Genomic DNA, 18,189 nt, shown 5'->3' on the forward strand with positions numbered 1-18,189 from the left:
ATTGTCAGCAGCACAAAATTTCATTTTGTTACACAAAAAAATGAAAGAGTGAAATACAGACTCTTACAGTGATTACTGAACGTGTACAAAATGCGCTACCGTGACATACAGCAAATATGTAAAAGAAACATTTTCAGGAGTTCCCCTTCAGACAATAGTCAAAACAAAAACCATCTTGCTACTGCTCTTACATCAGCCCGTATCAGTGACCCAGCCCATCCCTAGCATCTCACTGCTGTGCAAACCCTGCATGTAACCAATAAGCTTGCCAGAGTGTGGCATTGTAAGTAAATGTGAAAAGCTAGACGGAACAATTTTCTTCTGTAAGTATTAGGTTTAAAAGTCCTGCCTGGAAGAACAGAATTAAAGCTTTTATGCTTACAAGTGAGACTTATTCACGCTAACGAAATATGGGAGGAGTTCTTAAGGGTTAAAGTCTGAATTGCTTTCTGTCCTCTACAGGCACGAGAATCTGTACTTACAGGCTGTGGCACAGTGCTGCTATATGTTCACTGGAATGATGCCTACAGTTTCATCACTGTCAATCTATACCAGAAAAGGCTGCAGTTCAGTTTTGCCCAATACAGAGAGGGGCTGGTCTGTGCCACACTAAGTAAATAAAGTTGACTGTGGCCTGTAATATCCAAAGTGCTTTGGTGATGCGTACGAGATGCAGACAAGCCCAATTTTTTTTAAATAAAAAATATTTTACAATTAAAGAATGATAGAGCAGGCAAACAAAGGAACTGGTTGTTATTTGAAATTGTGTTCTATGCATGCCATTTTAATATGCTGTGGGATATAACGGTTGGTGGTTTACTCTTATTTCACCCAAAATAAATGAGTGCATGAATAACCAAAGCTGTTAAGCTAGTTTCCAGTGCTAGCCTTTCACAGCCTCAACAAGGCAGACAGAATGGAGCTCCCCACAAACCCTGCACCCTAACAACCCAACAACTTGGTGCTGCACACTGGTTACAGCCCTGCCTCAGGGAGTCAGGGTGATGCTGAGAGAAAGCTGTGAGGGTTCTGCTACAGGGTCCTACCTTTGGTTAGGCCACACCAGCCACCAACGACAGGGGCACTGGCACAGGCCCATACAGAAGGTATGGGCACAGCAGGGTTGACAATCCCACCATATTTATTAGTGGTAAGCTCCAGGAAATGTTCCACATAGCCCTCATAGTTTTCTGGCTTCAGACTTAAATGCATACACACACACACACTCACACTATCCCTTCTTAAGTTTCCTTTGAGGTTTCAGTACACCACTCTTTTACCCTTTGGAACTGCTTCTCCCCACAGCCTCAGCACTCTGCTCACTTCTAGCATCCATAGTCACCAGCTACATGTCCTGGGAAAAACGTGTTTTGTTACCACCCTGATGATGCACAGCCATAAAATGCCATGTACAGCATCAACCAAGTGGTTTCCCTAAAGTTATCACTGATCTAGATGATAAGGACTTCATTACTTGCTGCCCAATCCCGTCAAAAAGCTCTGTTTCCCAGGTCCAATTAATTATCACCCTCTTTGAAGTCTGCTTTGCTTAAAATAAGACTAACAAAAAAAGATCTCAGATGCACCACTGTATAAAAAGACAATTGGGTGAAAAAAAAAGGAACAAAAATCTAAGAAGAAGCTTCTTAAGTAGCTGGAGAGATAGGTATTAGATCTGTGAACTCAGCCTAACAGCAAAAAAAGAGAAGTTCCATGTGGAACTGGAATTATATATACTTGAACATGTGTGTAGATACATATACTTGTACATGTACATTTTTGTGTGTTTACATTTATTTTACATGAGATCCAGGTTTTAAGTATGCAAGAAGAATACGTGATGTATTCTCGTATTTTTTCACCCTGTACTCTGTTGTCCAGATGTAAGCTGTGAAACACATCCAAGTTCCTTAGAAAGGGAAGTGTTGATCCAGATCAGGCTGAGCTGTTGCAGTTATCACTCCATTGAAAATGAACAACAAATTCAAATAACTAAGGCTGTGATTGATTCTGGATCTTTCTGTTTTTTGTGTCTTGTTTTTTTTTTCTCTCTAGTTCCCAGCCCCACAGTCTCACAGTCTTTCCCCCCTTCCCTACTTACCTTAAAGTTATGATGCTCTTTACTATAATAATGAATGGAATTCCCAGATTATTGTTTTAGAGGCTTAGCTGATTCTCAGTGTTTTTCTATGTGCTTACCACTTATACAAAGAGGCTTTTTCACATGTCTTTCAGCCTGTACACCAATAGGCTTGGAGTCAGTATTCATTTTAATACTTCCAATATGTAGTCACATTTACTGTGAAAGTTTTCTTTTTTTTCTCTCTGATTGTACTTTTGCATCCCTTTGTGTGCAGTTACCCTACACACCCATCTATGAACTTGGGCCTGCTGCCAACAGAACAGCTCCCTCCTTAATTTTTTGTATAAAACATATATAACCTGAACATTGTTCAGTATACTAATCTCTAAGTGCATGTTGTCTGTTGGAAACTGGCTTCCCCTCAGCATGTTATTTATTTCTAGGTAATCTCAGCTAAGAATCTACTTGTGCTGTGACTATGGCCAGCTTTACATTACATATTTTTCTCAGTGCAGATGCGTAGCTATTTAATGCCTTTTCTTTAGTTCTCTGTAAATGCCATATGGACAGAAATCATTGAGTCACCAGATCATACATTTATTTTCATTATATATTATGCTCTTTGATGTCATGTTGACATCTAATTGATGTTGTTTTTGCTTTTTATTTTTTTGTCTTTGTTTTGTTTCTTGGTTTCAATAAAAAGAGAATTTAAAAAAGGCTGAAGAATGATGACTTAAGGCACTGACAGACATGAACATAGTATGCATCTCTTTTATGATGTGATGCTGAGTAATTGGGTATATATCTGGCTTTAGATAACATATAGGAGACCTCTGAATTTTTACTGTATAGTGAAACATTTCTGTATGCCTAGCCTATACCTTCAAAAGAACTTTTTTCTCTAGAAAGTAGTATGTACAGAACATGTTTTCAATAAGGACTTAACCCATGATTTAAGAGCCAACAAAGACAGGTTTTCCATACAGAAATAAGAAAACAACAATAGAATTAAAATAGAACATACTGAAGATTAAGTATGTTCCATCAGCATAATAGTGCTGTATTTTATGGTAAAGGGCAGAAGGGAATGATAAAATAGTATATATGTCAAAAGAAAAATAAATTAAATTTAGACACAGTACACACTTATTAACAGAGAACATCACTTACAGTTATCCAAATGGGAAGAAGGCAAGGATGAAACTAGTAGAGAATTTATTTCACAATGTGAAGTCACATTCATCATTGTTCAGAGTCCCCACTACCACCACAAAATACAGCTGGGAAGTAAAAATAATGTTGAGATCCTTGCTGAAATAAAAATAATGCCTAAGTGCCCGATGACTTCAACAGAATCAGGATTTCACTCAAAGTATTTTAGGGTGCAGCTCTACTAGACAGAATCTGTGAACAGTTGAGACGGAACAGTTCTTTTCTGCCTGGGCTCCTGCAGACATCGCCAGTTCTAAGAGTTCTAAGAGTCTTTACCCTGAGGCTATGGACCCACTCTCTATCATGCTTGCTCTGAATGACCATTGACAGGACCAAGAAATGCCCTGGACACTACCTGGTGACTTTACCAGGCATTTACTCTTAGTACCCAGTGAGTGGGAAGGAAGGAAAAAAGGAAGTCAGTCATGAGGAAACAAGCACAGGGACCAGGTTATGCTCAGAGCTGTGAAAGAGAGACTAACCTGTCTGACAGAGACTGGGTGACTGCCTGGTGCCTATCTGAAAGCTTGCACTCAAGACCAAGTGAAAGGTTGCATAGAATTACTCCTGTATTGTAAGATACTATGAGCGTCTCCTCTATGTTTGCCAGAAATGTTACAAAATGATCAGTTAACCTGGGAAATCAGCAGGACGAGTTGGAAACCATGATGTGCTTAGAAAGTTATGACCTTGTTGCTATCATGGAAACATGGTGGGATGATTCCCATAACTGGAATACCACCACTGAGGGCTATCGGCTCTTTAGAAGAGATAGGCTAGGTAGGAAGGGTGGGGGAGTTGCCATCTATGTCAAAGAGTGGATAGACTGTGAGGAGCTTCCTCTGAGAAACAGTCAAGATCAGATTGAGAGCCTGTAGGTTAGAATTAGGGATGGGTCTAACAAAGGCCAGCTGGTGATAGGAGTATGCTACAGGCCACCTGATCAAGGGGAGACTGTTGACGAGGCTTTCTTGCTTCAGATGCGGGAGGCTTCGTGCTCACAGGCTCTTGTCCTGATGGGGGACTTCAACGAACATCCTGAGATCTCTTGGAAAGACCACACGACAAGTTGCAAGAGATCTAGAAGGCTCCTGGAATGTGTTGATGATAACTTTCTGGTCCAGGTGTTGGACAGACCGACCAGAGGTGAAACGTTGCTGGACCTGCTGATCACCAATGTGGAGGAAATCATTAACGGCGGTTGGAGGCAGCCTGGGCTGCAGTGACCACGCCCTGGTCGAGTTCGTGATCTCGAGGGATGTGGGCCTGGTGAAGAGATGCGTCAGGACCCAGAACTTTGGAAGGGCTAACTTTAAGCTGTTCAATGGACTGTTGGCTGAGATCCCCTGGGATACTATCTTTAAAAACAAGAATGTTGAGGAGAAAAGTTTACTCTTCAAGGATGCCTTCCTGAGAGCGCAAGAACTCTCCGTCCCTCTGAACAAGAAAGCGGGCAGAGGAGGTAGGAAGCCGGCGTGGCTCGGTAAGGACCTGCTGAGAGTCCTGAGGGCGAAGAAAGGTGCGTACAAGCTCTGGAAACAAGGGCGTGTCACTTGGGAAGAATACAGGGATGCAGATGTCCGGACTTGCAGATGTGGGATCAGGAAAGCCAAGACGCAGGCGGAACTGAACTTGGCAAGGGACGTGAAAAACAATAGGAAGACTTTCTACAGGTACATTGGCCAGAAGAGACAGGCCAAAGCGAGCGTACCTCCTTTGGTAAATGTAAAAGGAGAACTGGCTTCAACGGATGAAGAGAAGGCTGAGGTACTGAATGAGTTCTTTGCCTCAGTCTTCACTGGCGGCCAGGATTCCAATACTTCTCACGTCCCTGAGCCCTGCATCCCTACACCTCTGGGTGTGGACCGGGGTGGTAAATCCCCCCCTCGCTGTGAGGACAGAGCAGGTCCGAGACCGCCTCATGAGACTGAATGTGTACAAGTCTATGGGGCCAGATGACGTGCATCCCAGGGTTCTGAAGAAGCTTGCTGAGGTAGTTGCTGAGCCACTCTCCATTCTATTTGAAAAGTCGTGGCTGTCAGGTGAGGTCCCAGATGACTGGAGGAAGGGTCACGTCACTCCCATTTACAAGAAAGGGAGCAAAGAGGGCCCCGGGAACTACAGGCCGGTGAGTCTCACCTCTGTGCCTGGGAAGATCATGGAACAGATCATCCTGGATGACATGCTTGATCACATGAGGAACGGGCGTGTGATCCATGACAGCCAGCACGGCTTCACCAGAGGAAGGTCATGCTTGACCAATCTGGTGGCCTTCCACGATGGAGTGACAGCATCGGTGGGACAAGGGAAAGGCAACCGATGTCATTTACCTGGACTTGAGCAAGGCCTTTGACATGGTCCCCCACCACATACTTATCTCCAAGTTGCAGGGATGTGGATTTGATGGGTGCACCACTTGATGGATAAGAAACTGGTTGAAAGGCCGCAGACAGAGGGTGGTCATCAATGGCTCTATGTCCAGGTGGAGGCCGGTAAGAAGTGGCGTCCCCCAGGGGTCTGTCTTGGGACCAGTGCTCTTCAACATCTTAATCAATGACATCGATGATGGAATCGAGCGCACCCTCAGTAAGTTTGCTGACGACACCAAGCTGAGTGGTGCAGTCGACACCGTTAAAGGAAGGGATGCCATTCAGAAGGATCTCTCTCCCTTCTAGCTCGAGAGGCTAGAAAGGTGGGCCTGGGTGAACCTGATGAGGTTCAACATGGCAAAGTGCAGAGTTTTGCACTTGGGCCGGAGGAATCCCAGGCATCCATACAGCCTGGAAGGAACGATCTTTGAGAGCAGCCCTGTGGAGAAGGACCTGGGGGTCTTGATAGATGAAAAACTTAATATGAGCCAGCAGTGTGCCCTTGCAGCTCAGAAGGCAAATGGTATCCTGGGCTCTATCAAAAGAGGGGTGGCCAGCAGGGACAGGGAGATGATTGTTTCCCTTTACTCTGCTCTTGTGAGACCCCATCTGGAGTACTGCGTCCAAGTGTGGAGCCCCCAGTACAAAAAAGACAGGGAGCTGTTGGACAGGGTCCAGAGGAGGGCCACAAAGATGATCAAGGGACTGGAGAACCTCCCCTGTGAAGACAGGCTGAGGGAGCTGGGCTTGTTCAGCCTGGAGAAAAGAAAGCTGAGGGGTGACCTCATTGCAGCATTTCAGACCTAAAGGGAGCCTACAGAGGGGAGGGGAATCAACTCTTGGAAAGGTTAGATAACTGCAGGACGAGGGGAAATGATTTTAAGTTGAGGGAGGGGAGATTTAGGTTGGACGTCAGGGGGAAATTCTTTACAGAGAGAGCAGTGAGGTCTGGAACAGGCTGCCCAGAGATGTTGTGAATGCCCCGTCCCTGGAGGTGTTCAAGGCCAGATTGGATGGGGCCCTGGGCAGCCTGATCTGATATTAAATGGGGAGGTTGGTGGCCCTGCATGTGGCAGGGGGATTGGAGATTCATGATCCTTAAGGTCCCTTCAACCCTGGCCATTCTGTGATTCTCTGATTAATTTAGTATTCTGAACATTCCACATTTTGGGCTAGGATACAAATAGTCTGCCAGTCCAGCCTGCTTGTGAAAACTGGTGATTCACCTTCCACAAAGAAATGCAACTGCAACCAAATATATAAATAACATGAAAAAATGATGAAAGACAAAAAGAAAATGACTACTTCATTCTACATTCAAGAAATGCTTAATAGTATAGATTAGTATAATACTGCTCAGGTATAGATTAGTATAATACTGCTCAGGTACTTCCAAAGAAAACTATACAAAATAAATATGGATTTATAAGGAAGGTAAGAAAGGTAAATTTTAAACAACAGAGCTTTGAGAAGTTGTAAATTAAGAGAAAACAAAGTTTAAAACATAAATGCCTATTTGATATTAATCCTAGAAATTTTTACCAGTTCTACTTTGTATAAATAATGACACACAAAATTGGTAAGAGGAACAGAAAGAAAATAAGGGTTATAATTCTATCAATAAGATGAGAGGATGGAGATGAAAAATTTTTGAGCCTTACTCTCCTGATATATGGTATCAGTAGAAACAAGACAGGAAACTAAAGCCTATAACTCACCAGAGGACATGAGATATAAATCAAAGACAGGTAGAACTGAAATATACATCTCAAATGCCCATCCTTAACACTCCTTTTTAACTACCTCCAAAATTCCAAACTATCCTAAAAATATCTGGATTCCATTGTAATTGGTTCTATGTGACATTTGCAGAAATAATTCTTTGCAACTCTGGTAAGTTTCTTTATCACTTTTGCTAGAGGAAGTAATCCTTCAGTTTGCAAGCATGTTCTCAGAAGCTCCACATTTGAGAACTGTTTTTGCCAGACCTCACTGAGCTCTTGCCTTGCTCAGACTTAAATCTGAAAGCCAAGCATTATAAATGTTTATCTCATTCTAGATACTAGATAGCACACCCAGGCTCAGATATACATACATTATATATGTACTGTACATTAAAAATACAGAAAGAAGGACATTAGAAACTTTTATGAGCACCAAATAAGATCCTCGGTTCTTAAATCAATGGCTTGCATAATTTTTCATTTTCTAAACTCCCTTTAATTTCTTTGCATATTATATCCACTTGCAGTATAAGATGGTGTTGAATGTTCTTGATGTCACACAGAAATGTATCCACTCAGTTAAAATATACTATCCTAAAACAACATTCTGCATGGCAGTACGGTGGAATACCACAACGACCTATAGCTTACTAAACAGCTAGCATCTTGAGACTATCAATTTTTATCTCCAGACATCAATCATCTTCAGGATTTTATGCTTTTTGAAAATATCTATTTCAATACCTTCTAACTGGTTTTCAAACCTGGGTGCTGTGGAGAACAGATGCAAAAATTTGAACAGAAACACTTCACTGTGATCCCAAAAGACTGCATAAATATCACCAGAACTACAATGAGTAAAGTGAACTGAGAAACTGAACTGGACATTCCCACTTCCTAAATCTACAAGCAAAAACATGACCTCACTTTTATCAATATGCCATATCAGTTGAATGAAAGAATGAGAAGATATGAGGAAGTCAAGAAAACACATCAGAGTGGAAGTGATAAAAGAAGAGGGGATCCTACTGTGTTACAGACAGTGATAATAAATGCGTATTAACTGTTGTGGGTTGGTTTGTTGTTTTTTTCATAAAATCACAGAGAAGTGTATAAATTACTGAGATCATTGTGATCATTCTAGCAACATTATAATACATTTGCTTCATTATGAATGCACTCCCTACAATTCAAAAAACTATGAAGTAAATTAGGATTGTCACACAAATGTGCATCTAAATTACAAACACCACTCTCACTAAAACAGAATGTTTTTTATGAAAGTTTGGAGGAAGTGATTTTCTGATTTTCACAGAATCACAGAAACCAAGGTTGGAAAAGACCTACAAGATCATCCATTCCAACCATCCACCTATTACCAATCGTTCTCACTAAACCATGTCCCTCAACACAATGCCCAAACGTTCCTTGAACATCTCCAGGGTCAGTGACTCCAACACTTCCCTGGGCAGCCCATTCCAGTGCCTGACCACTCTTTCAGAAAAGCAGTATTTCCTAACGTCCTAATTTTAAGACTGTCATACTTTTAAAAAAATGCAGAAAAACTTAAACATTGCAGGAGGGAGCTCACACTCTAGGCTTCACCAAGCAATCAGCAAGGTGTCTGGCACGCTACAAAAAAACCTGCAAAATCTAGCAAATAAATCATGTAACACCATTCAGTATCCTACAAAGCACACAGTGGGGAGCTGACACATTATTAACTGAATGTAATTTCCACAAACTGTAACATACTAAGAGCCTTATGACACACATGTGTGAAATATATTTTTAAATATTATAAATATATATGTTTTTAATGTATGTTAATTGAGATACTTCAATTAAATCACTGGATCACATCTGTCTTCAAGTTATGGGCATCAAATTCATTGATTAGTACAGTAAATAAATTTGGGGAACACCTCCAGCTCAACTGTTTAACAAAATCACAAATAGTATGTTACATGACAAGTGAGCAAGATGAGCAACAGAAAAGATAACCTTGAGTGATCACAAAACAGTCCCTTCCTTGAATATGATCTTTTACATCAAATCATATGAAAAATAAACTCGCTGAATTACTGTTCTTTCAGTGGAAAAAAATCCATGAGATACAACACAGGTTCAAAGGAATCTCCTGTGCCATCCAGAGGGAAAGAACTAAAGATAAAATCATAGAATCATCAAGGTTGGAAAAGACCTCTAAGATTTAGTCCAACTGTCCAGCTACCATCAATGTTGCGTGCTAAGCCATGTTTCTTAATACCACTTCTACGCATTTCTTGAACACCTCCAGGGACGGTGGCTCAACCACCTCCCTGAGTAGCCCATTCTATTGTCTGACCACTCTTTCAGAGAAGATATTCTAATATTCAATCCAAACCTCCCCTTGCACAACTTAAAGCCATTCCCTTTTGTCCTGTCTATAATTACCCAGGAGAAGAGGCTGATCCCCGCCTTGCCACAACCTCCTTTCAAGTCACTGTAGAGAGCAATGAGGTCTCCCCTGCGCCATCTCTTCTCCACCCTAACCAATCCCAGTTCCCTCAGCCACTCCTCAAAAGACACGCACTCCAGTTTCTTCACCAGCTTCATTGCCCTTCTTAGACACACGCCAGAGCCTGGATCTAGTATAGTCCAGAGCCTTTCTTGTATTGAGGAGCCCAAAACTGAACACAATACTCAAGATGCAACCTCACCAGAGCTGAGTACAGGGGGACAGAAACCTTCCTGCTCCTGTTGGCAACACTGTTTCTGATACAAGCCACCATGCCATTGGCCTTCTTGGCAACCTCACACACTGCTGGCTCATGTTTGCTGAGCACTGACCAACATTCCCAGGTCCTTTTCCTCTGCACTGTCTTCCAGCCACTCTGCCCCATACCATCCATGGGGTTGTTGGGACCAAGGAGGAGGACCCAGAACTTGGTCTTGTTGAACTTCATCCCACTGTCTCAGCCCATCAATACAACCTGTCCAGATCTCTCTAAAGGATTTTCCTACTCTCAAGCAGATCGACACTTCCTCCCAGTTTGGTGTCATCTGCAAACCTACTTAGGGTGCACTCAATCTCCCAGGTCTTCAGTAAAGTTATTAAACAGAACAGGCCCCAGTACCAGCTCCTGAGAACCACCACTCATGACCAATCACCAGCTGGATTTAACTCCATTCACCACCACTCTCTGGGCCCAGCCCTCCAGCCAGTTCTTTAACCAGCAGAATGTACCTTTCCAGGCCACAGGCTGCCAGTTTCCCTGAAGATTATATGACACAGACCTCAGCTTTCAACCAGAGCATTTTTCCTTTTGCCCAAGTGAAGATTTATAAATCTTTACAGATACGAAACTGCCTCTTTCAGGAGCAGCAAGAAGTAATTCTGCAAATGACGGAACGCTGACTTTTGAAACTTTAGATTGTTCTGCCACACACAGAAATAATGTGAAGTCTCAAAGTTTCGTAGCAGGAAATGGCACTCTACCAGCTCTCATAACAGCCTGTCAACCTGTAGATAGTCTGCTTGTACAGTGCTTTATCTTACACTTTCACTTTACAACCTTTTACAATACTCAGCAATTTCTATTTAAATAAAAGTAGATGGCATTTAAAAAAGTTACAAAACACAGGCTGGATATGAAAGCTGAAAACATTTCCCTCTCTATTGTCCATTATTCATTATGTATCATTCTCTTTCTGCATGCAGGCCAAAAAAATAAATCCAATATAAACACAAAAGGCAAATAGCTTTTGAAGGCCAGGCAAATATTTGGAAAGCAAAAAAGAGATTCTGCTTTTATCTCTAGATCGTCCTACAATTTAATGGTTAGTGGAGAGGGGTTTCTTTCTTCCTTCTTTCTTGTTTTTGTTTTTGAGGGAATGCAGCAGGGGAAGGTCCACACCATAGCTCACAGAGTGGTTATCAACCTATAAACTATAACAATTGGATAACAAAGGTTGGAAAATTGCACCATGCTTGTTATCAGAGCAGAGAGAAAAAGTGCCAGTGAAAAAGGGCTTTTTAGGTGACAAACTAGTGTATTAAAAAACTTGATCCAATAAAAATTTCAAACTCTGAAAATTATATGCTTGATCTTATAATCTGGTGTATGTAATTTATATATAAAGTGCAGATGCCTGTATAGAGCTTAATGATTTTAATGAGATTTCTCAGAATTCAAATAACCCCACTCCACAGACTAGAGAGAAAAACTTGGGCATTCAAATATGTCAGTAGTATTAAACAGAATTAAAATATAAGAAAAAAAAAGATCTGCAAGCTAAAGCTGCAAAGCTGTTAAACCATTATCAGTGAGCCTACAATCAGCTAGCAGAAAATGACTCCCTATGTGAGTATGTGGAACTAATTTGAAAACACTGCTCAGTGGGAATAAAGCTCTTGAAACCAAAATGGAATACAAAAGCTTTCTTTTATCCCTTTCTAACTAGTCTAGGATTCTCAGGTCACCAGTGAACACAAGTGCACGTGTTCAATGGTTCAATAAAATGGGTTGATGCTCTCGTGGCAATAGCAAATCTTTACCAATCACACAAGAATTCCAGCAATTGTATCAAGAAAGATGCTATCTGGTCCTTTCATTCAGAGCAGTCTTGTGGCATATTTTTGGAATATATATAAAAGCCACATCAAAGGCCTCACCTATCTTATGAAGAAAGCTTTTTGGCTTCCCTGTTCTTTATGTTCACAAAATACAAACTGGGAAGGAGGGAAAAAAAAAAAAAAGGAAAAAAAAAAGACAAATCTCAGTAACTCCATGAGAATCTTTGATTTCTGAAGTAATATATAAAAAAAAAATAAAATGAACAAGTACAGGAAAAAAAAACCAATATAGTTTATTGTTATCTTAGAGTAGCAAGAAAAGGGAAAAAAAAAAAACAAACAGAATAAACTGATTAGAAGAAAAAAGAAAGAGTCACGTCATAGGACTCCATAACAAAATAAAGTTTAAATCTTACGCTCTGTATATTAGACAGTATTAAGTATCATGTGAGATAAAATGTTCAGCTCAATTAATTAGCTGGTGAGAGTGAAATTATTTATATCAAAACGACAGCATTTGGTAGTTTGCCTCCAAATCAGCTTTCATAATAAGGTTAAGTGTAATCAAGGGCCAATTTGATTTATACCCGGTTATGTTCACTCTTAGATCTCCTCCTATATAGTTAACATTTCCAGATTAAGACATGTGTATGTTTAGATTCTTCATTCTGTGTTCCTATATTTATCCTGTGCTTGTTATCAAGTACAATATAACACGCTATAACACTATTTAATACATGATTTTCAACATATAAATGTTTTTCAAACAGTAACTTGAAATTATTGTGTAACAAAGGATTACATTTCTCCAAATTTTCAACTGTATTTCTCTATGATTACAAACTGATAGAGGTAATTTAAGAGCCATCTGCTGTAAGACTTTTAAAAAATGTAGGCACAAATATTTCAGCAGAAAAGCTCTTTCAGAGTATAAACAAAAAGAAACGACATTGGGATTGATCACCTGTCCGTCGGCTTCAAGGGTGTAGAAAAAGGTTTTATATACGTTCAAGCTGTAAAGCATGTGTACTTTATTATCTCTTATTGGAGAGAAAAGTGATAAACACATCTAACTGAAAAGGTCTGATCAGCAAAGTAGGATTAATACTGAGAAAAAAATGCAGGAAACATTTATAGATAAAAACCATAAAATCATAAAAAAAAATTTTCAAACAAACAAGCAAGCAAACAAAAAAAGCACCTAAAAGCTGTCTTGTTTAGGTTCGTTTACAGTTTTCACAACAACAACAACAAAATACAGGTTAGAAGATTATGGTATTCCAGAGGAAAAGGCAACACAAATAACAAGAAAAGGAATTATACTGCAGGCTAACAAATAAGTTAGGGGACACCTCACATGGTGAGATTTATCCAGTTAATGATCATGCTACTTCTACAGATATGGAGTGGAAATTGGTCTATGATAGCTTTTTTCTTTAAGTTACTGGGAGGGGGGACAGGGGCTGGAAATCAAGTTGACAAAGATCATTTATATGATCTCTGTAATCTCTAAAAGCAATTTAATAAATATTTTAGGTAATATGTAAGTACAATGTCCAATTCCCTCTCTGAATTGTAAGCCCTGAAAGTGCAAGGTGGATTGTCAGGATGGGTATAAGACCACTGACATGCTGGAACTGTCTCGACCCTTTAAACTGCTACCAATAGTCTGGAAGACTCAGAACTAATTAACACCAATCTTCTCAATTCTCGATATTCTGGCTGATAGTGTACTGCTCCTCTAAAATCCAGAATGTCATCTCTGAAAGTGGAATGATACACAAGACAGACATATGTATACATAGAAGTAAGAAGGTTTGTATCTAATATTAACATGAAAATTATATAGGATATTACTATGTATGTGTATATAAATGTATATTAAATGCATGTATATATGTGTAAATATACATTTTTACATAAATACAGGACAGCACAGGCTTGTATGTGGGCACTAATTGTGTATTTCTGTATATGCTTATACATACATACATAAACATGTAGACTTAAAATAAATATATAACCTAGGTATACCTATACACTGATTGGACAGACGTACAGAATATGGAAGGAATTCACTAAGATAATTGTTAGAAAGGAGTCCTATAATAACTGATATAGTCACTATTGGACTGCATTGTGTACATCATACTGCAAGAACAAAATCTTAACTAACAAATATTCTAAAGGATTGATCACTTCCTAATCTAGGTCTAACAATCGCTGTTCAAGTTAACAAAGCTAAAATAATAATAAACTTTATTTTTTCTCTTAATTGCTTACTGCATGGTTCATTCTCTCTAGACTTGGCTGGCATCCGTCAATCCATTTTGTACAGTTTTAATAATTTATGAAGATGTATTCAGATATATGGGCACATTTTTAAAAGTAAAAGAGTTGCTGCACTGCTGGAGATGCAGAATTAAAATCAGAACATCACCACTGATGAATTAAAATTCAACTAAGAATTAGTTGTGTTTCAATGGTACAGATGTAGTAAATCATTCTTCCTATATTTCAACACCCGCTATGCTGTTGAAAGTGTGCAGGCAATTTTGTTTCCAAGACTTCTACGATCACCTACCAGCTAAGCATTTTGACTGTACCCTTAAAGGCTAATGGTCTGACAGCACATAAATACTCTTTTTTTTTTTTTTCCTGACGCCCATCTGCATTTCTAATTTATTCCCTGAAAACATCGATTTTAGGAAAATGAAAAAATGACATCTCACACACAATAGGGGTGTTACTATTGATACTAGCAGATGAAGTAGTCACTTCTCACACATTTTACTTGCATGTTACAGACAGCTAGCAGAAGACATGACACAGTAACTGGATTACGTGTTACAGTTGGAGGATGCAGGAGAGAATAATCATAGCAAAGTTCATAAACTAACTTCAGAACAATATTGACATAAAGTAGAACCTGATCCTCCCTGAAAGAAATTGCTATTCCTGATTGCTTTAGCTGACTTCAACAATAATTCCAAAACTTTGCTCCTTTAATGTAGAAGATCTAGACAAGTATGCACTTGGCTCCCAGGTCTGAATCCTGACAAGCAGGGAAGGTTAGCAGCTCCCTTCCTACCAGGAACGTAAAATATATATATATATATTTCTCTCCTGCAGGTTTTTATCTGACCTTTACATTAAACAACACTGTTTACCAGACAGTTGCAAGGGGTCACCAGCAGATAGTTATTTCTGCCTCAAAAGTATGCCCCTAACATGATGATAGTGCTAAACAGACTAAGGGAGAAGGGGAGAGAAGAAAAAATAACATACTAAAAATATTTCTCTCAAAGAAAAATCACAGACAAGAATGATTCAGCATAAGCACCAGTAATTCCAATAAATTAGGTACTGCAATAAATGCTGAAAGCTTACCCCAGTTAAAAGAAGAACAAAGAAATGTATGATTTAAGTCACGTTTTTCACGGGAAAATTCAGATGTATGCTTGCGTATATGTTGTGTCTTTTTTTTTTAATTCAAGTTAATAGGAGAGTAGAACAAATATCTTTAAGTCTAAATTAAATAAATGTCACAATGAAAAGTCTGTTTGAAAAAAGATGAATGTAAATAGTTAGGATTTGCCTGCTGTAATTCACACTCAAGTTTAATAGATGATTCTCTCACCGTAAAATGGTAGGAAACTTGCACATGCACATAAACTACTATATGTCAGAGGAACTGTGATATACAGCCTACATGAGTCACCCCTATCCATTCAGCAGAGAGGCCAAAAGAGGATCATCTCCTTTCCTGATGTCCCTAAGCAGTTGCAGCATCTGTGCATTATAGCTCAGAAGCACCCAACTTTGCCTTTCTCCCAGGGCAATAGAGGTTGGTCAGTCTGTCCTGTTTAATTAGAGGTCCTGACAAACCTCTGTTTTGCAGGAATACTGCTGCTTACCTCCTACACTGAACACCTGCAAAGCCCCACCTCATCAGTCTGGTTAGTAAAATAGAGCAGTTTGTGGGACAACAGTCGATCTACTGTCCTTTGGCTCTCACAAACTTTGGTGAATACTATTGGAGCTAATTTGTTGGGATTTGCTGTTTTGTTTTGTGCTGTGTTTGTCTGTGTGTTTTTGTTGTTGTTGTTGTTTTTTAGCTACAATTAAGACATTTGGAATAGTTAATAACTGCACAAATGCTGATTTGTATTATCTTGGAAGAAATACTAACAGATTCTCCATAACATCTATAAAATACAACCAAAGCCTGTGTAGCAAAACAATAAGGGGATTACGTTTTATGCTTCTATGGATGTTAGGAACTATCATCCACTTCTACCACAAAACCAAAAAAAATGACACGTTTGATTAACCCAGGACTTAGTAGCTGAAAATAAAATAACGTGTCTTCAAAAATTCACTGTTTCATGTGTCTTTTAAAACACTATTGAAATATATTGGATATAATAAAGAACACGTGTAACTTCTAATGAGGAAAAAAAGGAACAAAATATTTTCCCCTAACAACATATTCAATTAACTCTTCATGCTATTCTCACTTTGCAGCTGCTTAAAATACTGTTTTCCGTCAGACAGTAAAAATGCAAGTCCCACAGCCAAAATGAAATCTTCAAAGATTTCTCTCTACATTATCAGTGATTGATCAAGAGATGATGGATACCTACAAACCTTGGCATTTTCTAAAAGCACTGAACACTTAGCAGCTTGTGCTGAAAGTAAAACCCACAAAACATCAGGCTTGGTGGTCTGCTTTATTTAGTTATTTCAATTTCATAGGTTTAAATACTTTTCAGTTCTAACATTTTAAATTTTACCTTCTTCTAAAAGTAGACTTGTGTTTCTACATATATCCTCCCTTGTCTCTTTTGCCCTGAATTTATCCTTTTTTTTATGATGCAACCTAGTAATTTTGCATCCAGCCACACAAAGCTGCTGATGCTCTGCAAGGACTCTTCAAGAGCTGGAGCTGACCGTGAGCTCCTTTGGTAATGCAGTAGCCCAAAGCACAGCAAAGCACCAGCTGCACCATATTTATCTACTTGTTTATGAAAGAGTTTCCCCCTCATTGTGTGGATAACTGACCTTAGCCATAGCTAATAAGACATGAGCTTCCTTGAACTATGCAGCTTTACACTGAATCTTATAAAATACTTCAGTGTTATCCACATAGCCTCACTGAGCTCCTAATGAACTGAAACATATTCTCTCTCTAATACTGTCATCAAAGATGAGGTGTGGTCCAAGAAACAAAAAACTCTGGCCCAACCTTTGCTTTGGCCATCTGTTTCTGTAGACAATCATCTTGCTAGCACCAGGCTTTTATAAAGTAAAGAATGAAGCAACATGTAGATATTCAAGCTCCACCCCATAGGTTGTGTCACCTTACAGTCCCAACCACGTCACAATGGGAAGGGTTTGCTTGCCTCAGGTAAGCTGCTTCAGCAGCTGCTCCTAAATTGCAGCTGTTTCCAGATGTACAACTGGTTAGTCAGAAACCTCTGGAAATTACTCTGGAAATTCATCACAAAGCCTCGAGCCTTTGAGCAGGCCAGGAGCAAGGCAGTCTGCATTGAAGAAAAGGCAGCAATTTCTCTTAACATGAAACTAGTTCTACTAAATCAGATGATGTTCTTATCAACCTATTCCAGACACATGAAGCTAAGGCAAACTTTTTTTTAAATTTTCTTCTGTTTTAAACAGACAACTGAAAAGCTACAACTGGCACAAAAGCAAGGAAAAGTAGAACCCTGAAGAAATGGCTGTGGAGGGACTTTTTTACTTTATATTATGCTGTTAAGTTTGAAATTAATCACTGGAATGAGCACAAAAGAGTTTCTGCTCATTTTTCTTCTTTTTATATTTAAGAATACTACTTCTATCATATCACTATAAATTATAAAAGTTAAATAACAGATAATTTACAGCAGCTTAGAGCTGAGGTTTTCCAAGACTATTTCTCTTTAGGTGCAGGTAGCTGGCATTTGATGATTTAGGATTCTGCTAATAAACTAACACAATAGATTTGAAAATGATTATTAAAGTCTGTCACTTGAACCAGAACAGTGCTACAGCTCAGAAGTCAGCTACACGTGCACAGAAAATACAGTAAATCCTGAAATACTTCTACAAAACCCAAACAGTTTGCCTCATTTCAGGATTAGTACGCACATAAGCAGTACAACAACCTTTAATCGTTCCAAATAATCACACAGCAAGTTTAATTTTCTTGGGCTTGCGCTGCTGTTGTTTTGTTGTTTT

The 18,189-nt window shown here is 39.4% G+C and overlaps 1 protein-coding gene across 23 annotated transcripts in view; it reads right to left on the reverse strand.

The window, feature by feature from the left end:
* The window catches only part of SOX6 (SRY-box transcription factor 6), a 411,364-nt gene that overhangs the window by 246,982 nt on the left and 146,193 nt on the right, over window positions 1-18,189 (reverse strand). Inside the window, exon 1 of one of the 23 annotated variants that reach the window (XM_090140513.1) lies at window positions 17,198-17,217. The exons of the other annotated variants lie outside the window; for them this stretch is intronic. The gene's annotated coding sequence lies outside the window, so the exon portion shown is untranslated. Of the gene's footprint in view, window positions 1-17,197; window positions 17,218-18,189 lie in introns of those variants that run through there. 23 annotated transcript variants of the gene reach the window in all.

The sequence above is a fragment of the Phasianus colchicus genome, chromosome 5 (assembly GCF_987193195.1).
Source record: "Phasianus colchicus chromosome 5, bPhaCol1.hap1.1, whole genome shotgun sequence".
Taxonomy (NCBI): Eukaryota; Metazoa; Chordata; class Aves; order Galliformes; family Phasianidae; genus Phasianus; species Phasianus colchicus.